At 36.5% G+C, this 23,349-nt stretch overlaps 19 non-coding genes across 19 annotated transcripts; all 19 read left to right on the plus strand.

Annotated features, from left to right (window-relative positions):
- The first annotated feature begins 993 nt into the window (after nt 1–993).
- On the plus strand, nt 994–1,065 carry Trnad-guc (transfer RNA aspartic acid (anticodon GUC)). The gene has a single exon. It is a non-coding gene; the product is annotated as a tRNA-Asp (tRNA).
- Nucleotides 1,066–1,333: 268 nt separating this feature from the next.
- Trnad-guc (transfer RNA aspartic acid (anticodon GUC)) lies at nt 1,334–1,405 on the plus strand. The gene has a single exon. It is a non-coding gene; the product is annotated as a tRNA-Asp (tRNA).
- A 268-nt stretch (nt 1,406–1,673) lies between these two features.
- Nucleotides 1,674–1,745, plus strand: Trnad-guc (transfer RNA aspartic acid (anticodon GUC)). The gene has a single exon. It is a non-coding gene; the product is annotated as a tRNA-Asp (tRNA).
- Nucleotides 1,746–2,013: 268 nt separating this feature from the next.
- Trnad-guc (transfer RNA aspartic acid (anticodon GUC)) lies at nt 2,014–2,085 on the plus strand. The gene has a single exon. It is a non-coding gene; the product is annotated as a tRNA-Asp (tRNA).
- Nucleotides 2,086–2,353: 268 nt separating this feature from the next.
- On the plus strand, nt 2,354–2,425 carry Trnad-auc (transfer RNA aspartic acid (anticodon AUC)). The gene has a single exon. It is a non-coding gene; the product is annotated as a tRNA-Asp (tRNA).
- Nucleotides 2,426–2,693: 268 nt separating this feature from the next.
- Trnad-guc (transfer RNA aspartic acid (anticodon GUC)) lies at nt 2,694–2,765 on the plus strand. Its single transcript has one exon. It is a non-coding gene; the product is annotated as a tRNA-Asp (tRNA).
- A 608-nt stretch (nt 2,766–3,373) lies between these two features.
- Nucleotides 3,374–3,445, plus strand: Trnad-guc (transfer RNA aspartic acid (anticodon GUC)). Its single transcript has one exon. It is a non-coding gene; the product is annotated as a tRNA-Asp (tRNA).
- Nucleotides 3,446–4,053: 608 nt separating this feature from the next.
- On the plus strand, nt 4,054–4,125 carry Trnad-guc (transfer RNA aspartic acid (anticodon GUC)). Its single transcript has one exon. It is a non-coding gene; the product is annotated as a tRNA-Asp (tRNA).
- A 268-nt stretch (nt 4,126–4,393) lies between these two features.
- Nucleotides 4,394–4,465, plus strand: Trnad-guc (transfer RNA aspartic acid (anticodon GUC)). Its single transcript has one exon. It is a non-coding gene; the product is annotated as a tRNA-Asp (tRNA).
- A 268-nt stretch (nt 4,466–4,733) lies between these two features.
- On the plus strand, nt 4,734–4,805 carry Trnad-guc (transfer RNA aspartic acid (anticodon GUC)). Its single transcript has one exon. It is a non-coding gene; the product is annotated as a tRNA-Asp (tRNA).
- A 268-nt stretch (nt 4,806–5,073) lies between these two features.
- Nucleotides 5,074–5,145, plus strand: Trnad-guc (transfer RNA aspartic acid (anticodon GUC)). Its single transcript has one exon. It is a non-coding gene; the product is annotated as a tRNA-Asp (tRNA).
- Nucleotides 5,146–5,413: 268 nt separating this feature from the next.
- On the plus strand, nt 5,414–5,485 carry Trnad-guc (transfer RNA aspartic acid (anticodon GUC)). The gene has a single exon. It is a non-coding gene; the product is annotated as a tRNA-Asp (tRNA).
- Nucleotides 5,486–5,753: 268 nt separating this feature from the next.
- Trnad-guc (transfer RNA aspartic acid (anticodon GUC)) lies at nt 5,754–5,825 on the plus strand. The gene has a single exon. It is a non-coding gene; the product is annotated as a tRNA-Asp (tRNA).
- A 268-nt stretch (nt 5,826–6,093) lies between these two features.
- Trnad-auc (transfer RNA aspartic acid (anticodon AUC)) lies at nt 6,094–6,165 on the plus strand. The gene has a single exon. It is a non-coding gene; the product is annotated as a tRNA-Asp (tRNA).
- A 268-nt stretch (nt 6,166–6,433) lies between these two features.
- Nucleotides 6,434–6,505, plus strand: Trnad-guc (transfer RNA aspartic acid (anticodon GUC)). Its single transcript has one exon. It is a non-coding gene; the product is annotated as a tRNA-Asp (tRNA).
- A 268-nt stretch (nt 6,506–6,773) lies between these two features.
- On the plus strand, nt 6,774–6,845 carry Trnad-auc (transfer RNA aspartic acid (anticodon AUC)). The gene has a single exon. It is a non-coding gene; the product is annotated as a tRNA-Asp (tRNA).
- A 948-nt stretch (nt 6,846–7,793) lies between these two features.
- On the plus strand, nt 7,794–7,865 carry Trnad-auc (transfer RNA aspartic acid (anticodon AUC)). The gene has a single exon. It is a non-coding gene; the product is annotated as a tRNA-Asp (tRNA).
- A 268-nt stretch (nt 7,866–8,133) lies between these two features.
- On the plus strand, nt 8,134–8,205 carry Trnad-guc (transfer RNA aspartic acid (anticodon GUC)). The gene has a single exon. It is a non-coding gene; the product is annotated as a tRNA-Asp (tRNA).
- A 623-nt stretch (nt 8,206–8,828) lies between these two features.
- Nucleotides 8,829–8,900, plus strand: Trnad-guc (transfer RNA aspartic acid (anticodon GUC)). Its single transcript has one exon. It is a non-coding gene; the product is annotated as a tRNA-Asp (tRNA).
- Nucleotides 8,901–23,349: the final 14,449 nt, after the last annotated feature.

Below are 23,349 nucleotides of genomic sequence, written 5' to 3' on the forward strand. Positions count from 1 at the left end.
TTATGTTCTTAATCTTATTTATATGATTTTCAGCTTATAGCTACTGAAGCTGGCTCGGAGGAATTCCAATCAGCAAGTCTAATGTTCGATCACGTTTTGCAACAAAAGAGGCAATTATTCTCTATTCTCTATTCTCTATTCTCTATTCTCTATTCTATATTCTCTATTCTCTATTCTCTATTCTCTATTCTCTATTCCTATCAACTTTTCTGTTATGTAAAAAATTAAGAAAATTTTCATGATATTCAAGAAATCAATACTTTTGTATAATCTGTTTGACGGACTATGGTAATTCGATTACCCTAATGTCGCTAATTTGATGGGGTTGATGTCGCGATGTAAGAAAAACATATATCCGGGGAGACCAATTCAATTCCCCGCCGGGAAGAATTTTTTTGGAAATCTTAGGTGATAAGCCAAACAGTTAAAAACTCCTGCAGCATTGAAAATTATTTCAGAAATGTATATTTCTTTGAATCTTTCCATAAATCAATATTTTCGTTAATGAAATTATGTATAATATGAACAAAAAATTCAAAATGTTTAGAAGAAATCAATATTATTGTAAAATCTGTTTGACAGATGACATTAAGTCGATAACTGTAATGTCGACAATTAGATGCCATTGTTGTTCCGGTTCCATAATACACACATCCTCGATAGTATAGTGGTCAGTATCCCCGCCTGTCACGCGGGAGACCGGGGTTCAATTCTCCGTCGGGGAGAAATATTATTTTGGTTATCTTAGGAGATAAGCCAAACAGTTAAAAACTCCTGCAGCATTGAATTTTATATCAGAAATATTTGTTCCGTTGAATCTTTCCATAAATCAATATTTTTGTTAGTGAAATTATTTAGAATATAAACAAAAAATTCTAAATGTTTAGAAGAAATCAATATTATTGTAAAATCTGTTTGACAGATGACATTAAGTCGATAACTGTAATGTCGTCAATTAGATGCCACTGTTGTTGCGGTTTAGGAAAATACACATCCTCGATAGTATAGTGGTCAGTATCCCCGCCTGTCACGCGGGAGACCGGGGTTCAATTCCCCGTCGGGGAGAAATATTCTTTTGGTTATCTTAGGTGATAAGCCAAACAGTTCAAAATTCCTGCAGCGTTGAAAATTATGTCAGAAATGTATATTTCTTTGAATCTTTACATAAATCTATATTTTCGTTGAGGAAATTATGTATAATATATACAAAAAGTTCAAAATGTTTAGAAGAAATCAATATTATTGTAAAATCTGTTTGACAGATGACATTAAATCGATAACTGTAATGTCGTCAATTAGATGCCATTGTTGTTGCGGTTTAGAAAAATACACATCCTCGATAGTATAGTGGTCAGTATCCCCGCCTGTCACGCGGGAGACCGGGGTTCAATTCCCCGTCGGGGAGAAATATTCTTTTGGTTATCTTAGGAGATAAGCCAAACAGTTAAAAACTCCTGCAGCATTGAATTTTATATCAGAAATATATGTTTCGTTGAATCTTTCCATAAATCAATATTTTTGTTAGTGAAATTATGTAGAATATAAACAAAAAAATCAAAATGTTTAGAAGAAATCAATATTATTGTAAAATCTGTTTGACAGATGACATTAAGTCGATAACTGTAATGTCGTCAATTGGATGCCATTGTTGTTGCGGTTTAGGAAAATACACATCCTCGATAGTATAGTGGTCAGTATCCCCGCCTGTCACGCGGGAGACCGGGGTTCAATTCCCCGTCGGGGAGAAATATTCTTTTGGTTATCTTAGGTGATAAGCCAAACAGTTGAAAATTCCTGCAGCGTTGAAAATGATGTCAGAAATGTATATTTCTTTGAATCTTTACATAAATCTATATTTTCGTTGAGGAAATTATGTGTAATATATACAAAAAGTTCAAAATGTTTAGAAGAAATCAATATTATTGTAAAATCTGTTTGACAGATGACATTAAGTCGATAACTGTAATGTCGTCAATTAGATGCCATTGTTGTTGCGGTTTAGAAAAATACACATCCTCGATAGTATAGTGGTCAGTATCCCCGCCTGTCACGCGGGAGACCGGGGTTCAATTCCCCGTCGGGGAGAAATATTCTTTTGGTTATCTTAGGTGATAAGCCAAACAGTTCAAAATTCCTGCAGCGTTGCAAATTATGTCAGAAATGTATATTTCTTTGAATCTTTACATAAATCTTTATTTTCGTTGAGGAAATTATGTATAATATATACAAAAAGTTCAAAATGTTTAGAAGAAATCAATATTATTGTAAAATCTGTTTGACAGATGACATTAAGTCGATAACTGTAATGTCGTCAATTAGATGCCATTGTTGTTGCGGTTTAGAAAAATACACATCCTCGATAGTATAGTGGTCAGTATCCCCGCCTATCACGCGGGAGACCGGGGTTCAATTCCCCGTCGGGGAGAAATATTCTTTTGGTTATCTTAGGAGATAAGCCAAACAGTTAAAAACTCCTGCAGCATTGAATTTTATATCAGAAATATATGTTTCGTTGAATCTTTCCATAAATCAATATTTTTGTTAGTGAAATTATGTAGAATATAAACAAAAAAATCAAAATGTTTAGAAGAAATCAATATTATTGTAAAATCTGTTTGACAGATGACATTAAGTCGATAACTGTAATGTCGTCAATTGGATGCCATTGTTGTTGCGGTTTAGGAAAATACACATCCTCGATAGTATAGTGGTCAGTATCCCCGCCTGTCACGCGGGAGACCGGGGTTCAATTCCCCGTCGGGGAGAAATATTCTTTTGGTTATCTTAGGTGATAAGCCAAACAGTTAAAAATTCCTGCAGCGTTGAAAATTATGTCAGAAATGTATATTTCTTTGAATCTTTACATAAATCTATATTTTCGTTGAGGAAATTATGTATAATATATACAAAAAGTTCAAAATGTTTAGAAGAAATCAATATTATTGTAAAATCTGTTTGACAGATGACATTAAGTCGATAACTGTAATGTCGTCAATTAGATGCCATTGTTGTTGCGGTTTAGAAAAATGCACATCCTCGATAGTATAGTGGTCAGTATCCCCGCCTGTCACGCGGGAGACCGGGGTTCAATCCCCCGTCGGGGAGAAATATTCTTTTGGTTATCTTAGGTGATAAGCCAAACAGTTAAAAATTCCTGCAGCGTTGAAAATTATGTCAGAAATGTATATTTCTTTGAATCTTTACATAAATCTTTATTTTCGTTGGGGAAATTATGTATAATATATACAAAAAGTTCAAAATGTTTAGAAGAAATCAATATTATTGTAAAATCTGTTTGACAGATGACATTAAGTCGATAACTGTAATGTCGTCAATTAGATGCCATTGTTGTTGCGGTTTAGAAAAATACACATCCTCGATAGTATAGTGGTCAGTATCCCCGCCTGTCACGCGGGAGACCGGGGTTCAATTCCCCGTCGGGGAGAAATATTCTTTTGGTTATCTTAGGAGATAAGCCAAACAGTTAAAAACTCCTGCAGCATTGAATTTTATATCAGAAATATATGTTTCGTTGAATCTTTCCATAAATCAATATTTTTGTTAGTGAAATTATGTAGAATATAAACAAAAAAATCAAAATGTTTAGAAGAAATCATTATTATTGTAAAATCTGTTTGACAGATGACATTAAGTCGATAACTGTAATGTCGTCAATTGGATGCCATTGTTGTTGCGGTTTAGAAAATTACACATCCTCGATAGTATAGTGGTCAGTATCCCCGCCTGTCACGCGGGAGACCGGAGTTCAATTCCCCGTCGGGGAGAAATATTCTTTTGGTTATCTTAGGAGATAAGCCAAACAGTTAAAAACTCCTGCAGCATTGAATTTTATACCAGAAATATATGTTTCGTTGAATCTTTCCATAAATCAATATTTTTGTTAGTGAAATTATGTAGAATATAAACAAAAAAATCAAAATGTTTAGAAGAAATCAATATTATTGTAAAATCTGTTTGACAGATGACATTAAGTCGATAACTGTAATGTCGTCAATTGGATGCCATTGTTGTTGCGGTTTAGGAAAATACACATCCTCGATAGTATAGTGGTCAGTATCCCCGCCTGTCACGCGGGAGACCGGGGTTCAATTCCCCGTCGGGGAGAAATATTCTTTTGGTTATCTTAGGTGATAAGCCAAACAGTTAAAAATTCCTGCAGCGTTGAAAATGATGTCAGAAATGTATATTTCTTTGAATCTTTACATAAATCTATATTTTCGTTGAGGAAATTATGTATAATATATACAAAAAGTTCAAAATGTTTAGAAGAAATCAATATTATTGTAAAATCTGTTTGACAGATGACATTAAGTCGATAACTGTAATGTCGTCAATTAGATGCCATTGTTGTTGCGGTTTAGAAAAATACACATCCTCGATAGTATAGTGGTCAGTATCCCCGCCTGTCACGCGGGAGACCGGGGTTCAATTCCCCGTCGGGGAGAAATATTCTTTTGGTTATCTTAGGTGATAAGCCAAACAGTTAAAAATTCCTGCAGCGTTGAAAATGATGTCAGAAATGTATATTTCTTTGAATCTTTACATAAATCTATATTTTCGTTGAGGAAATTATGTTTAATATATACAAAAAGTTCAAAATGTTTAGAAGAAATCAATATTATTGTAAAATCTGTTTGACAGATGACATTAAGTCGATAACTGTAATGTCGTCAATTAGATGCCATTGTTGTTGCGGTTTAGAAAAATACACATCCTCGATAGTATAGTGGTCAGTATCCCCGCCTGTCACGCGGGAGACCGGGGTTCAATTCCCCGTCGGGGAGAAATATTCTTTTGGTTATCTTAGGTGATAAGCCAAACAGTTCAAAATTCCTGCAGCGTTGAAAATGATGTCAGAAATGTATATTTCTTTGAATCTTTACATAAATCTATATTTTCGTTGAGGAAATTATGTATAATATATACAAAAAGTTCAAAATGTTTAGAAGAAATCAATATTATTGTAAAATCTGTTTGACAGATGACATTAAGTCGATATCTGTAATGTCGTCAATTAGATGCCACTGTTGTTGCGGTTTAGGAAAATACACATCCTCGATAGTATAGTGGTCAGTATCCCCGCCTGTCACGCGGGAGACCGGGGTTCAATTCCCCGTCGGGGAGAAATATTCTTTTGGTTATCTTAGGAGATAAGCCAAACAGTTAAAAACTCCTGCAGCATTGAATTTTATACCAGAAATATATGTTTCGTTGAATCTTTCCATAAATCAATATTTTTGTTAGTGAAATTATGTAGAATATAAACAAAAAAATCAAAATGTTTAGAAGAAATCAATATTATTGTAAAATCTGTTTGACAGATGACATTAAGTCGATAACTGTAATGTCGTCAATTGGATGCCATTGTTGTTGCGGTTTAGGAAAATACACATCCTCGATAGTATAGTGGTCAGTATCCCCGCCTGTCACGCGGGAGACCGGGGTTCAATTCCCCGTCGGGGAGAAATATTCTTTTGGTTATCTTAGGTGATAAGCCAAACAGTTAAAAATTCCTGCAGCGTTGAAAATGATGTCAGAAATGTATATTTCTTTGAATCTTTACATAAATCTATATTTTCGTTGAGGAAATTATGTATAATATATACAAAAAGTTCAAAATGTTTAGAAGAAATCAATATTATTGTAAAATCTGTTTGACAGATGACATTAAGTCGATAACTGTAATGTCGTCAATTAGATGCCACTGTTGTTGCGGTTTAGGAAAATACACATCCTCGATAGTATAGTGGTCAGTATCCCCGCCTGTCACGCGGGAGACCGGGGTTCAATTCCCCGTCGGGGAGAAATATTATTTTGGTTATCTTAGGAGATAAGCCAAACAGTTAAAAATTCCTGCAGCGTTGAAAATGATGTCAGAAATGTATATTTCTTTGAATCTTTACATAAATCTATATTTTCGTTGAGGAAATTATGTATAATATATACAAAAAGTTCAAAATGTTTAGAAGAAATCAATATTATTGTAAAATCTGTTTGACAGATGACATTAAGTCGATAACTGTAATGTCGTCAATTAGATGCCATTGTTGTTGCGGTTTAGAAAAATACACATCCTCGATAGTATAGTGGTCAGTATCCCCGCCTATCACGCGGGAGACCGGGGTTCAATTCCCCGTTGGGGAGAAATATGCTTTTGGTTATCTTAGGTGATAAGCCAAACAGTTAAAAATTCCTGCAGCGTTGAAAATTATGTCAGAAATGTATATTTCTTTGAATCTTTACATAAATCTATATTTTCGTTGAGGAAATTATGTATAATATATACAAAAAGTTCAAAATGTTTAGAAGAAATCAATATTATTGTAAAATCTGTTTGACAGATGACATTAAGTCGATAACTGTAATGTCGTCAATTAGATGCCATTGTTGTTGCGGTTTAGGAAAATACACATCCTCGATAGTATAGTGGTCAGTATCCCCGCCTGTCACGCGGGAGGCCGGGGTTCAATTCCCCGTCGGGGAGAAATATTCTTTTGGTTATCTTAGGAGATAAGCCAAACAGTTAAAAACTCCTGCAGCATTGATTATTATATCAGAAATATTTGTTTCGTTGAATCTTTCCATAAATCAATATTTTTGTTAGTGAAATTATGTAGAATATAAACAAAAAATTCAAAATGTTTAGAAGAAATCAATATTATTGTAAAATCTGTTTGACAGATCCCATTAAGTCGATAACTGTAATGTCGTCGATTGGATCCCATTGTTGTTGCGGTTTAGAAAAATACACATCCTCGATAGTATAGTGGTCAGTATCCCCGCCTATCACGCGGGAGACCGGGGTTCAATTCCCCGTCGGGGAGAAATATGCTTTTGGTTATCTTAGGTGATAAGCCAAACAGTTAAAAATTCCTGCAGCGTTGAAAATTATGTCAGAAATGTATATTTCTTTGAATCTTTACATAAATCTATATTTTCGTTGAGGAAATTATGTATAATATATACAAAAAGTTCAAAATGTTTAGAAGAAATCAATATTATTGTAAAATCTGTTTGACAGATGACATTAAGTCGATAACTGTAATGTCGTCAATTAGATGCCATTGTTGTTGCGGTTTAGAAAAATACACATCCTCGATAGTATAGTGGTCAGTATCCCCGCCTGTCACGTGGGAGACCGGGGTTCAATTCCCCGTCGGGGAGAAATATTCTTTTGGTTATCTTAGGTGATAAGCCAAACAGTTGAAAATTCCTGCAGCGTTGAAAATTATGTCAGAAATGTATATTTCTTTGAATCTTTACATAAATCTATATTTTCGTTGAGGAAATTATGTATAATATATACAAAAAGTTCAAAATGTTTAGAAGAAATCAATATTATTGTAAAATCTGTTTGACAGATGACATTAAGTCGATAACTGTAATGTCGTCAATTAGATGCCATTGTTGTTGCGGTTTAGAAAAATACACATCCTCGATAGTATAGTGGTCAGTATCCCCGCCTGCCACGCGGGAGACCGGGTTCCAATTCCCCGTCGGGAAGAAATATTCTTTTATTTATCTTAGGAGATAAGCCAAACAGTTAAAAACTCCTGCAGCATTGAATATTATATCAGAAATATTTGTTTCGTTGAAACTTTCCATAAATCAATATTTTTGTTAGTTAAATTATGTAGAATATAAACAAAAAATTCAAAATGTTTAGAAGAAATCAATATTATTGTAAAATCTGTTTGACAGATCCCATTAAGTCGATAACTGTAATGTCGTCGATTGGATCCCATTGTTGTTGCGGTTTAGAAAAATACACATCCTCGATAGTATAGTAGTCAGTATCCCCGCCTATCACGCGGGAGACCGGGGTTCAATTCCCCGTCGGGGAGAAATATGCTTTTGGTTATCTTAGGTGATAAGCCAAACAGTTAAAAATTCCTGCAGCGTTGAAAATGATGTCAGAAATGTATATTTCTTTGAATCTTTACATAAATCTATATTTTCGTTGAGGAAATTATGTATAATATATACAAAAAGTTCAAAATGTTTAGAAGAAATCAATATTATTGTAAAATCTGTTTGACAGATGACATTAAGTCGATAACTGTAATGTCGTCAATTAGATGCCATTGTTGTTGCGGTTTAGAAAAATACACATCCTCGATAGTATAGTGGTCAGTATCCCCGCCTGTCACGCGGGAGACCGGGGTTCAATTCCCCGTCGGGGAGAAATATTCTTTTGGGTTATCTTAGGTGATAAGCCAAACAGGTAAAAACTCCTGCAGCACTGAAAATTATGTCAGAAATGTATATTTCTTTGAATCTTTACATAAATCAATATTTTCGTTGAGGAAATTATGTATAATATATACAAAAATTCAAAATGTTTAGAAGAAATCAATATTATTGTAAAATCTGTTTGACAGATGACATTAAGTCGATAACTGTAATGTCGTCAATTAGATGCCATTGTTGTTCCGGTTCCATAATATACACATCCTCGATAGTATAGAGGTCAGTATCCCCGCCTGTCACGCGGGAGACCGGGGTTCAATTCCCCGTCGGGGAGAAATATTCTTTTGGTTATCTTAGGTGATAAGCCAAACAGTTAAAAATTCCTGCAGCGTTGAAAATTATGTCAGAAATGTATATTTCTTTGAATCTTTACATAAATCTATATTTTCGTTGAGGAAATTATGTATTGTATATTTTATATACAGTATAAACAAACGTTCAAAATGTTTAGAACAAATCATTATTATTGTAAAATCTGTTTGACAGATGACATTAAGTCGATAACTGTAATGTCGTCAATTAGATGCCATTGTTGTTGCGGTTTAGAAAAATACACATCCTCGATAGTATAGTGGTCAGTATCCCCGCCTGTCACGCGGGAGACCGGGGTTCAATTCCCCGTCGGGGAGAAATATTCTTTTGGTTATCTTAGGTGATAAGCCAACAGGTAAAAACTCCTGCAGTATTCAATATATTTTATCAGAAATATTTGTTTCGTTGAATCTTTCCATAAATCAATATTTTTGTTAGTGAAATTATGTAGAGTATAAACAAAAAATTCAAAATTTTTAGAAGAAATCAATATTTTTGTAAAATCTGTGCGACAGATGACATTAAGTCAATAATTGTAATGCCGTCAATTGGATGCCATTGTAGTTGCAGTTCGTAAAAATACACATCCTCGATAGTTTAGTGGTCTGTATCCCCGCCTGTCACGCGGGAGACCGGGGTTCAATTCCCCGTTGGGGAGAAGCATTCTTTTGGTTTATATCTTACGTTGTTACAATGTCACGATGTGACATTGAATTGTATAATATTTTCGAATTTTATATAGTTAAGGTACTACACCCGATCTGTAAGTACACTCTTTCTCAACCAAAAATTCTACTCTTGAACAAAACGCGAACCCAAAAGATTGCACCCCATTTTGTGAGTTTATCACTGTCACTCGCTGGCCACACCACGATAGCCACACTAATGGAATGCGTCGTTCATATTTCCATTGTTCAATTAAAATACCATCCTCACTGCATTGCACATATAAAACAAATAATTATAAATGGTCACGTCACAATTATCTCCGAACGGACGGCAGCCATATCAACGCTAATTGTTTTAGCCTCACTTTGGATAGAAACGCTGAGAAACCCTAGAGGCCAATCGTTATCTGCTGCTGTCACAACAATGCCAGCCCGAAGTCTGCTGTCAATGCGGTGCATTCCGCTGCACATCTAATTAGCATCTAATTGGATTATAATTTCTCCGATTAATTGGATTCAATTTTCCTCGATAATCGATTTGGACCCGGGCGTTGGCTTGTGGGACATCATAGCATCCACTCAAGGGGGAGGACGTGATTTATTTCGAATGTGATCTCGTTTTATTTCTTCGATAGTGTAGATATTTTCCTGATGCATATTATGCAATGGGTACAGAACGAATGGCCCCCGTTGTCCTTTCACGTATCTGCTCGTAGAATCTTTCTTATGCGGTCATTCTACCAGAAAGGCTAAGCTATTCAACAGCTTTCGGGGAGAAAGTCAAAAGGGATAGTCTACAAATGGCTGCGATCCATAGATAGCACGACCTGAGAAACAACAATCAAATTTCGGTTTTATAGCTTCTGACCCCAATCAAATATATCTAGAAAATTTTATTAGCCTCACGTGGCAGAAGGTCGGATAGCGTTCAACTATATTTCGTTCGAATTTGAATAATATGAATGCGCGCTGCGCGCAATATTAGTCCCCTCGTTGTCATGGAATGAATTTTATTTTAGTACTTCCAGGGAACGGACCAGGCAGGCCCTCGTGCCCTCGTCGTCGAAATTTCCAAACCCATCAAACGACAAAACGTTGAACTGCGGCGGGAGCGATAAGAAGTACGATAGCGAATGTGTCGATGCAAAAGTGCCCCCGTTTCATATTCCTGAGACGACAGGTGGAATGCGAATTAATTGACTTTTGCTGTCGTCCGCAAAAGTGATTTCAATACGCGGTGCCCGACCAGGTGAGGACCAATCCAGCGGACAGAGAAATTATTAATTATACGCGTCATCCACTGTTGGTTGTCGTACAATTTTTCTGAGAAACGCGTACAAACGGAGATGCGAATCCGAAGAATACCGACCGGGCAGTGCTGCTGAATTCTATGAAAAAATACATTAAAGTATTTTTGTTACATTTTTTTTCAAATTATCCTTTGCGTGGCACTTTTAATGTGGATGTGGTACAGGAAACTGTAGATGGTCAGTACAGAAGCTTGTGAGCAATAAATTATTTAGAATGGAACCGTTTAAATAGCCGGTTTTCTTCTGCTGGACAAAATGAAGTACGCATTGCAAATTCACTTATTTTTTTACTTTTTATTCTCAACACAATTTTTTTTGTATGACCACCCTCAGTTTCAATTACGGATTGTAAGCATCAACACATACATACAATACCTTCAATGCTTCCATATTTTGAAAATCTCTGAACAAAAAAAAAATTTTTTTTTATCATTCGACATTAAGACCACTGAAAGTAAATGGTGTCCCACATCAAATTGCACCAAGAAAAAAATGCTGTAGAATTTTACCCATTGAGTATTCTCTCTTGAAAATTTGGGTAGAAGTTGTTTAGGATATTATGTTTACACTGTATTTTTATCGCTGTCAGTTTTTCAAACATTGGAAAAAATGGCGTCATCCGAAAAACAATGTCGCGAATTGTTTTTCAATTGTTGCGAATTGAATTCAGTTTTTTTACGTAGAACTACGTCTTTCATTAAGGGTATCAAATCAGAAAACAGGTCACGTTTTTATGAAATAAAGTTAACGTTAATAACTATTTTTGCCGCGAACGCATTTTGACGATTTGCATACCAAACGAATCGGAAATTCCCTAAGATTTTTTCATGCTATACATTACATTCCCCTAATGTGTAAACGGTTTAAATTGATGAAAACTAGAAGCATTCCCATTTTCCCATACATTTGTTCTGCTTCCCTACCCATGTCGTCAATAACGAGTAACTTATCGGCTTTCTCCACTACTGATAACAACTGCGCTTATCTCGAGCATGAGAAAGTAATTTTACCTTTATTCGTGGCCAGTAATATTGACAGAAACGTTTCTTTTGAGAATAGCACAAAATAATGGGAAGTGTTGATATTCTTAGTCGCCTCAAGCCACCAATGTATGGTTCTGTATGCATGCTATGTTGAACGCTTGTTGCATGTTGGTGGGTTTTCGTTGTATGAACGATGTCTAGAGGTGCGATTCCACTGAGACAATACTCAATAACATGTAGCATGATATTTGATACTTGCAATATTGCCATTGTTGTTGTTTCCAGTCAAGAAAGATTGAGAAAGATTGATGTAGTTATGAGATGTGGAATAATGATGCTGGTGCAACAATTACATAATCGCCTATAGCCGAGCGTGTGTCAATTGCGAAAAAGGCCACCGGAATGGCGTTCGAGGTAAATTTTCAATGCATTGAAATGAAATAAAGTGCAACGTGCGATCAGATAGTGTATTGTTCTGCGAGGGCAAGAATGAATCAACAATCAATTATCGTCAACTGATTCTACAATAAAAACCATTTCATGGCGACCAAATCATTTTACTAAACAGTTATTTCTAAAATTTCGCAGCATTCGAAAATAATATCTGAAGTTATTAACAAGCGACTTGTACAAAATAACAGCGTAGTTCTACGTCAACAATATGGTCGTGTCTTGGACACAACATACAATAACAACAAAAAACAAATACAATCAATAATTACGAAAACAAAATCCAAATTTTTGGCAAGCCTAATATTTTTTCAGACTAAGCAATTGGCTTTAATTTGATATATCGAGCATCTAATTCGGCTAATGAAAAAATAAAAAAAAGTACGGGTCCAATATTTTGCGATAAAGAGCCACCATTTACTATGGTAGTTCCAATACTATTTTTCACGAAAATCTGAGAACCATAATATCGGTTCGGTATGGAATAGATGAATCTACATCAAATATTTATAGGAAGAAATATATATCCATTTCTCATTAATTTATAAAAAATAAAAAAAACATACAAATTCAAACAATTTTGCACGCTATTTACTAACACTAACGCGAGGACCCTCATAGCATACCTGGTCACTTTCTAAGTACATTGGGCACCGTGCAATGATTTATTGAAGAGTGAGTGCGAAAAATCTGCTCGAATGATATGATCAATTAATGATTTATTTGACCTTTTAATGAATTACAAATGGTCGGTGTTAAGTCAGACCGGACCATGTGACATTTATATGATTCCGAGAAAAACGAGCTTAAAGTTTGATGCGATAAGGGTTTTTTTTGGGCGTTCAAAACAATTTCAATAAGTTATTCCTGCTGTACGCGTTATCTTCCAAATCTGATGAATGTGAAATGTAGCTTACAAAATGTTTAACGTAATTATTACGGGAGAAAATCGACGACTGGTGGACCCGGAACTGGAATCGAACACTTCCCGACACTTTGGTACTTCGACCGACCAGACACTTCACTTCACCACGTGATTTTCAGAACACGAGATAGTTTCACTATTTCGCTATTTCACTTCGATAGTTTATTTGCTACTAAACATTTCACTACGTTGGTTTACTTGCGACTGAACAATTCACTATGATGGTTCATTTGGCACTGAACATTTCACTTCATTGGTTTATGTGCGACTGAACAATGTAGGGAGGTGGGGGTAAAACGGACATGTTAAGAAGAACTTCAATTATATCTTTGGAAACCCATGTTTCCCAAAACCTTGATGTAGTTTCTTGCAATTCAATATACTGTTTCTCTACCTAATTGGCCAAATGGTTTACAAAAAAGTGCTTTTCAATGTTTTTACTGAAATTAAAACAGACCGAAAAGTACAACTTTTTTTTCGATGTGGGTAATATGGTCATATAGTGGGGGTAATCTGGACAGGTTTGTAATATATGAAGCGTAGAGGTTTATCGATCGTGAAAGGAATAATTTTATTCAACCAAGGTCTGAACTCATCACGAATATCCGTTGAATGACGAAAAAATCGAAATAATCCACCTGGAAGTGATATCGTGCTTTTCAGCAGTATAAACGAACAGACCCTCAACTATTTTGCTTTTGGTTCCAGTCAGCATATAAACAGTCCACATTTGGCGATTTGATTTCCATTTATAGACGCAGGGCATTCCCTAGGAACAGATTAAACAGACTTTTCACAGTACATCTCACTCCCACTGGCAACAGTCCGTTTGTTCACAGTTTGTTCTAGTGTTAATAAAGTGATTTGAAGATTTAAATGTGTTTTCTCTTCTTCATCACATATCCGATTGTTCGGACCGGGCCGTAATACTAATGCTATTAATAACTTGAATTTTATAATGTTGCGACTTGGTCCCCTCTGACTTAACACCGGCCATATAAATACTACTCGAAGATTCAATGGGAATTCTATTTCTTAAACATTGGAATGGGTAAAAAGTCATTTTAGATAACTCTAAACCGATCTTCTTAGAATAAAACGGATCCCGTTCTTCGGAAAATATTATTGGCAACCCTGGTCATAGCGGCCTGTCACACTTGCAAGATTTTTTATACTTTTTGCCAGAAATTTGTAATTTTCAATCCCCCCCACTGAACGTTTTCCAACTTTTGTTTCAATTTGGTACTACTGTCAGTGCTCCTAATGTCAATTTTAAGCGCGATCTATCTTTAGGTTTGTTTACAACGTTACTAAGAACAAGTTTACTTCTTTTTGCTCGGCGATTTTCAATACGGACTTAATACGGATGATTCCATTGGTCTTGATATTTTTTAAAAATATTTTTGATATTTCTTGAGCCGAAACGTTGAAAATATTGCAGAATACATTTGGTTCGTTATTTTTTGGCTGGATGTTTTGGGCATGAGAAAAGTCGCAGCACGACTAGTATCAAAAGAACTCATTTTTTACTAAAATTTAATCGCAATCAATTGGCTAAAGTCATGCTTGAACGATCAAATTTTGGTCCCACGTTCATCCAACGTATAATTACTAGCCATGAGACATGGGTGTGACTTTCTACTATTTCCGAAACTGAAATTACCGCTCCGTGGGACACGTTTTGACAGCATTGAAGATATAAAAACGAATTCACAGCATGAACTGAAAGCAACTGATATGTTAAATTGTAGTTGATATAACTGTTTTTTGCCAAGGCAAGATTCTACGACTTGTACTAATACTATGTGTAATGTATAGTAATAGAAAAAATGTGAAAAAATATAGCTTTCGTACTAAACTTGCCCCATTTACTTCCATTCAACTTTTTTGACGTAAGAATACTTCTTTCTAGAATGTTGTCAGTCTAGAATAAGGTTACGTTCTGATGAGATATTTCAAGCTTCAATAACTCAATCTGTTGCGAACGCATTTGAAGATTCTTTTGTCAAACAATTCGTAAAAGATCATAAAGTTTTTTGACAAGCAAAACTTAGTAATTTTCAATAGTAAAACAGTTAAAATTGAGCTTAAAGTCAAGATATGTTTTTACAATACATTTAAAAGTTCTTCTCAAAGTAATATATATACGGATATCAAAGTAGCGTATTTTTTATTTTCCCCTTTTAGATGCTTTCAGATCTTCCAAGTTCGATTTCATATATAGTTCATACAAAAAAAAATTTAAAAAAAGTCTATTTTCCCAAACCGCTTATTCTATTTCGCTTGATTATAAACAACGTCTTCGTTGTGACAAATCGTAGAGTTCAGGCGTTGCTCTGCTCCCGTGCGAATCGATCGCATTTTCAAGAGCTTCGGATTTTGATAAATATTGTTTCGTTTTTATCTTGTGAGCAGCAGATATCAGCAGATTCTTTTTCCCACGAAATGAAAAAGACACGCGAAATCGGACAAAGAGCCAGTTGATGGATAGCAAAATTATTACGAAAAAAATCATACATTAGATTTAATCCTCGTTTCATTCTAAGATAAGTTAAGACCTAATGCATGCGCATTCTAGAATATTTTTTCAAATAAAATTGTAACTCCAAACCCTTTACGTGTAGAAAATCTAGGAACGAATTGAAGGGGATTGACAAGGCTTTTTGAAAAATTGTATTTTTTCTATGTGAGAACTTGAAGTTATAGCAGATATTTTGATTAGATGTAGATGTTCTTTCCGCTACTTTTGTATCTGATTCTGATGTCTGGGGAGAACCTTAAAGGTTTTCAGACTCAATATTAACTATTTTTTACTATTAAAAATTACTATATTTTGCAATTTGTCATGTTGGATATGTGGATCATTTAACCATTCATATCGTAGTACATAATATACATGAATACTTTTAATCTTGCAAATTGTTCAAACAATCGCTAGAAGTTGACTTTCATAAACTACTCCACAAATGCGGAATGAAAATATTTCCTTACAATTCATCCTGGAAGCACTGCGATAGGCGCGACTTTCGCCATCGTTGCATATTTGCATTTTCAGATCTGCATTCCCACAAGTTCTTCGAGTTTACATCGACAGCTGTCAAATTTTTTCCCAGCCCCCTTTGCCGCCATCCTTTGGGGTGATATTATTAATGAGTGGCATTAATAAATTAAAAATTTTGACCTGGAAAGCATTCGAATATGCTTAATTTATCTTCTTCTCCTGTGCGGGTCATCGCGGGTTATTGGGTCGAGATTCGTGAAGGAAAGAGTCGGAATCGAAACGAGTTAAAGTCGTTCTGAAGTGTGGAGGTTTTCTGCAGGCAATTGTTCCGATTGGGACGATCGACTAAAACAAATTGCACTCTGGGATATCAAAAGTTATTCCACCTGTCCTTTCTCACAGTCGAATGCTTCATTCAATTGTTTAACAAAGTTAAAGTAATAGTAGCCATTTCCATTTGCATTTAGTCTGAGGTGCTTTTTCAAACGTTTACACTTCACATGCTCGGTACTTATAGTTAGTCCTAATGCCGCCTTCCCACACTAACCACTTACCCACTCAAACTGTACATTTCCAAAATGTACCTCCACAGCCCCGCAAAACCAAAGGTAACCAATTACCCTTCACTGTTTCTGTTTGCCACATTTCCTGCGGCAGATTACAAATGGCGTTAACTTACTGGACTGAATATGAAGTTTAAGAAGTTTAAATTAGATAGAATGTAAATTCCCGCCCGACAATGGGCGGTCCACTCGGACGGAATGACTTTCTGGGAGGAAATGGGGGAGCTAACAAGAAACGACCCGGAAAAGCGAAAGAGAACATCCTCTCAAATAAATGAGCTGTTACTGGTCAGACCAGTTGGAAACAAATAAAATTGTAGTCCCTGGTTCTGCTACTGCTGGTTTTCGGTATTGTTGTTGGAAGCGATGTTTCCTTCTCCCGTCTGCCGTGACTGTTGACTGCTTGCTAGTGTCAGGACAGGAAAATTAAGTTCTTCGGTCCCGAACTTTTGGCAGTATAAATATGGCGAATGGAGGTAAGGATGCACCGCAGCATACAGGACGGGAATGTGCTGCGTGGCGGGGGAGTCGGAACTGAGTCCAACAGCAACTTGGCAACATACGTTTTCTCCAAAACTGGCAGCATTCGTCTTTGTCTCCATCCTGCTGGAAGTGTGTGTGTCTGTATTCTTAAGGGAGTAAGTTTCGCAATTTATGCACGAGCGTGGTGCATTCAGGTAAGCCAAGCAATAAATAAAGTATTTCGCAAGTCTTTGGAAGCACGAGTGCCTTAAGATGATGCGGAAAGTTCTCCGCTCGCGGGCTCACAACTTAATAATTGCTGCTGGCAGGTGGATTTCGCTCACAGAGCAAAGGATGATGTGATTTTGAAAAGTGCTTGACTGATTATATTGTTTCAACGTTGCTACTTTGAACTGTTCATTGTGATAAGAGAAGCTGCAAGCTTCATCAGGGTTATGGTTCGTAGTTATGGTTCATTATGGTTATGGATTCGAAATCGCTGTCGTCGAACGATTCTACGAATAGTTTTCGTCACAAATCAAACGTCTCACGCATCCTTATACTCGTATGAGTTTGGAGTTCAAACTAGAAAGTTCATTTTCTGACAGATAAAATATTGGTTTTACCCCCATGTATAGGCTAATAATTCTAGTCTGTTGGATATGAATAATACACACATATAAAGTTTTAATGGAAATATATTTCATACAGATTAAATCTATTTTTTTTTTGTATTTGTTCAGATTTTTCATAATTGATGATTCAAGTTCTCTGTTATTCTTCATATCAAATATTGACGACTTCGCAGCATTAGGATAACTCGATGAAGATTTATACAAACAATCGCAACGATGAATTCGATTTTCGGAATTTGAAGGCATATGATCAAATTACAACTTTTATTCATCAAACGAGGTTTGTTCAAAAAGTATCGCGACTTTCGAATTTACGCTGGTTACGTATATTCGATTCAAGATTTTTATGGCATTATGTTGGTACGGTTATTTTAAATGTTCAGTTAATTTTTGACAACTGCTTTTCTCACACGTGTTTTGGTTCACCTTTGATTTTTGCCTATTGCAAAAATGGATCAAACAATCTGTGTCACATTTTGTGTGAAAAACAAAATTAAGTGTGCGAACATGACATCTGGTGAACCTACACCCAAAGTAATTTTTAACACAAGTTATTACATTAAATTAGCTGAAAAATAACAGAAACTGTTGTACTCCCCAATACATGTACATCATTTGTATGATATATATGCTAGAGCCAATATGCGCGAGCGAAACAGGAGACACATTTAAATAAAAGCATATGAAAGCTTTTCGTATAGTTTGCCAAATACACGGCCCAGACAGAGAAAGATATACCCCACTGCATTCCTGCAAGCGAATGGCGTGCCTATAGTTTGTCACTAGGTGAGATTTGAAGTCGTGTCCTTATATTTTATCGACTCGGGTATCAAAAAGAAGTTGAAAATTAATGTAGCTTCCACAATGAAGCGAGGAACTTTGCTATCTCACGTCACTCACCACGTAGAATAAGGGGGATATTCTCGTTCATGTTCTTCTTTAACCTCTTAGAAAACACTTTCCAACTTCATTTTATCATGAGGTGTAATATTATCACGCTTCAATATAACAGCTCAGGCAGTTATATGGACAGCGTGGTCGTGTGAAATATCTTTGCCTTCCAGCCGGCATGGGTTCGCTCCGCATTGACGTCGTATGGACTCTTTTTTGGCACAATCCCAAATGAAATGAGAAAAGGAAACAGAAAAAGATGTCTGCTCGCATATATACAAACCATTTTTAAGTTTTTAAAACAGCTTATTATTTACTCTCCTTCTGCCAAAGATGAAATGTTTTCTGCCAACGCTAGTTTGGGTGTAGATTCCATCCATTTTTCTCATGTAGTGCAAAGGAATGAAAATGGTTACATTCTCACTTTATATTCTAAAGAATAAACTAAAACCATCAATTCTGACTTAGTAAAATGATCGGAGAGTTGAAGGTTTTCTCACATAATAAGTTAATTCAGTCCAGAAAAAGTTCACAAAGTGAATTTCCATAGTTCTAAAAAGTTGATTTTATTCTATAAAGAAGCTTATTCCAGCATTCCTTCGATTATTTTCTACATATGAGAAGATGGTCCTAACCGCACTAAATTGCATCGGCAATTCATCACATAAAATGCTCGTTTTCTGGGGACTTCAACATTAAAATGTATGTTATAACTCGTTAACTATGTTTTCTACTGGTGTGGTTCATGAGTGTAGAAAAGGGGAAATCTGAGACCAAATCATCAGCACCTTTCTTCGACACTTTCGAAAATAGCGGCCTTTAATAATAACGTTAGTAACGTTTCACGGATAATATGACCTTATTATCCTTGACACTGTCCTTGTTCCAGCTACTTCCGGTCTATTTCGGAAGACTGGGTTTAGAATTATTTCTAATAATTGAACAGTGCAAATGATTATAGGTCGCTTCTAGCCATCAGTGTTCGTTTTGTGTGTGTTGCTTGTTTTCGTTGCGCGAAACTTAGAATATATTCATTTTCTGTACATATGTTGCTCTGTTCTGATGCAACAAGCTCATAGTTTTGTTAACGGTTTTGACCGAGAGTCGAGAAGCGATTTTTCATAAACGGTCATGCTCGCGATGTTTCTGTGCAACTGTGTGCATCTGTTAGATGCATTTTTGATGCTTGTTGAATGGCGATGCACGGAAAATGCCTCTCGTTATATACTCAGTGCAATACGTGCATTGATATAATAAAACATTGCGACATATGACCAATTAGTGTATTGTTCTCGCAAGGTCAAGAAAGAATCGTTGCCTCTCGAAATGATTCTACAAAACCACGCAAGCCAATAAGCCTTTCAGGATCCCCGGAACTTTTCACTAAAGAGCTATTTATGAAATTTCGACGTATTCGCAAATAATATCCGAAATAATCAACAAATTGAAAAAAAACCATTCGTAGTCCTACGTCCTAAACGGTCGTGTCTCGGATACAACCCCTCGAATTTTTTTGTTATTTTTGGTACATAGATTTTTGGAAGAAAAAAAAAAATTATAGGAAGTTGTGTCCAAGATACGACCGCATTGTTGACGTAGAACTACGCATTTATTTTATATAAGTCGCTTGTTAATACCTTCGGATATTATTCTATAATGCTGTGAAATTTTAGAAACAACTGCTTAGTAGAATAATCTCTGAAATGATTTTTTCATTGTAGAATCAGTTGACGATAATTGATTAATGATTCATTCTTGCCCTCGCAAAACAATCGTATGTCGCAATTTATGTCATGTCAATGCATTGAAATTTTACCTCGAAGGCTATTCCGGTGGCCTTTTTCGAAATTGACATAGACTCGGCTACAGTCGATTATATACATGTTGCAGCAGCACCATTATTCCATATCTCATAACTACATCAATATATCTTTGGCACCGCATGTAAACAACAACAATGACAACACTTGCAAGTATCAAATATCATGCTACATGTTATTGAGCATTGCCTCAAAGGAATCGCACCTCTAGATATCGTTCTTACAAACTAAGCGTAAACCAAGCGCCAAACCAGCGTTCACCATAGCATGCATACAGAGCCATACATTGGAGGCTTGAAACTACTAGCAATATAAACATTTCTCATCATTTTGCGCTATTCTCAAAAGAAACGCTTCTGTTAATATTACTGGCCTCGAAAAAAGATGCATTACTTTCTCATGCTCAAGATAAGCGCATCTGTCATTCTTAGTGGAGAATGTTTTACTACGGCGAGCGAAACCAAATCACATACAAAATTCCAGAACGACATTTACTTTCATGGTGACTGAATAAACGAAATAATATCTTTCTGTTAATCTCAACGACCTTGAAAAGAGTAGCTTTGCTTTATTATGATCACGATTAGCGAGCGCAAATGCAATCCTAATTGAAGGCAGTTTTGCGACTGGCACGCGAACCCAAATAACTTGTGACATTCCAGTAAGACATTCAAGATGCTTGGTATTCCTAAATAATTTTTTGGTGCACAACCTTAACGTCTGCTTCGCCATAACGTCAGTTTAATGCATTGATGTATTCTCAAAGGCACCAACGAAGCCCGTATGAAGACGAAAAATAAACAATGTTAACTGCTTGGAAAAAGACTGAATTATGCCACACAGCTTGTACTATGCTGTAACACCCATCGATGCAAATTCGCTGATGAGTTTGTCAAGAGAGACCGCCTTCACCACCAGCGGGGGGGGGAGCTTGATTTTGGTTGCTGCCTGGGCGTTTACATTTTCGACCGACGTGCCGAAATCGCCTACTTCGCTGTTGTTCGGTGCGGTGTCACATTCGCGAAGGCTCGGTTCAGCGCGAGCGCTTTTCACTGCACCAACACCGCGTGCATCATTAGATGACGCTTACCTCGAAATTTTATTGCCCCTGGCAATGCGTTCGTTTTTTACAGGGCTCGAGCCTGCCTTTCTCTTCTTCTTGCTCATCACGCACTACGCGAAGCGTCCAATTTATGACGCGGAAAGAAAAACACACGATACGAATAACGCGAAAAACGAACAGAAAAATCAAACGACGACTTCCAAGTTGGATTACCACTGGTGGGGTTCAATCTTAGATCGAAGCGCAGCGAAAGCAAAGTGAACTAAATTACTCAACAGTCCGATGCCGAATGAAAGTTTGCCTCAGCGAGATCCAATGTTTATACTCTAGGCAAGTATTCCCCTTCATTCTTCTACTTTTCCTTTGTTCACGGAGACTTTAAATCCTACGATTTCCCCTCCGTTGGTCGTCGATAAGTTGCTCGTTATTGATAGCTCTGTTCGGGAGAGCACTCAAATGGACAGAACAAATGTATGGGAAAATAGAAACACTTAAAGTTTTCATGAATTTTAACCATTTACTAACCAGGGGATTCTAATGTATGGCATATTAAACAAATCTTACGGAATTACCGATTCGTTTAGTGTGTATATCGCCAAAATCCGTTCGCGGCAAAAATAGTTATTAACGTTAACTTTATTTCATAAAAACGTGACCTGTTTTCTGATTTGGCACCCTTAATGAAAGACGTAGTTCTACGTCAAAAAGACGGGTGGGTAATGTCGGGGACATAACCGGAGTGACGTAGGACTATACAAAGGGGACAGCTTTTGTTAAGTATATATTTTAAATATATTGTTTTCTTCTTCTCCTACGTGAATACCTACCTATCTACCTGAAAAATGGATTAGTTTACTGTTTACTCTTTATGAATATGTTGATGGTTCTGAAAAGAACCTTTAGTGTTGTGTTTTTGTTATCACTCGATATTCCCATCTTGTTCGGCTAAACCTTCCTGTTTAGCTATTGCGTTTGCCACTCGCCACAGCTTTCACAGTTGGAAAATTTCTTCCTATCCAGCTTGTGACATATTGTTCAGTAAATTACATTTAATGCGACGTGCCGGAGAAACACTTTGCCACTCACTGAAACTCATTTTTGCCTTGATGAGCGCCGAACCGAAGCTGCTCTGTTCTTGATGCGGGTTTTCTAATTGTCGTGAGCAGCTTTGCAAGCCAACTCGAGCACTCCGACGGCCGAAACTCTATAATCGCTGTTAGGTATACTGGTGCTCCGGCACCAATCCGTTCGGCCTAGTTACCCTTGCGGAGCAATCAGTGAATGCGACCAACAGGGAACTGGAGACCTGCACGGTTAGAGTGAGACTTTGCCTTTCCCTTAACTTACTTGTCCTCCTTTGTTACGTCCACGATGCCGATGCCGTACAACCACACGGGTTTACGGTTTGAATGAAAATAAGATATTTTTTTGGGGTCCGCGTGTTTTATACTCTAGCGGTACACACTCACAGGATAGAGACACATCGGTAGACTCAGGCAGAGGGGCGAGTCCAACGAGACGAACGAATGAGCGTTAAAAGGGAGCGATGGCAAAAAAATACATTCATTACGATTTGTTCGCTCGTTGGCTTCACATGCAGGCTAAAAAGGGTCCTTTTCAGGATCACAAAATTATCTTCAATCTAAAGAGTTTATTGTTTTGTTATCTCTCGATATTGGAAAATTTCTTCCCATCCAGCTTGTGACATATTTTACAGTAAATTACATTCAATGGCACGTCGCATTACCACCACTCAGTATCGGATTGGAGGTAATTTTAACCTGTAATTGAACATTTGCGATGACAGTGGTACAGTGTCGACTTTCAATGTGGGGTCATAATTTGGACCCCGAACTCTATGTTTACAAAAATGTCCAACTAAATATGTCGCATTACAGGTCCGTCCAATTAGCTAAATGTCGAGATAAGTGTAAATTACTGTACTTTCAATCTAGAAGCAATTTAAGAATTGGTGAAAATCAATAAGCTCAGAAC

This window comes from Toxorhynchites rutilus, chromosome 1, assembly GCF_029784135.1.
Source record: "Toxorhynchites rutilus septentrionalis strain SRP chromosome 1, ASM2978413v1, whole genome shotgun sequence".
NCBI classification, from domain to species: domain Eukaryota; kingdom Metazoa; phylum Arthropoda; class Insecta; order Diptera; family Culicidae; genus Toxorhynchites; species Toxorhynchites rutilus.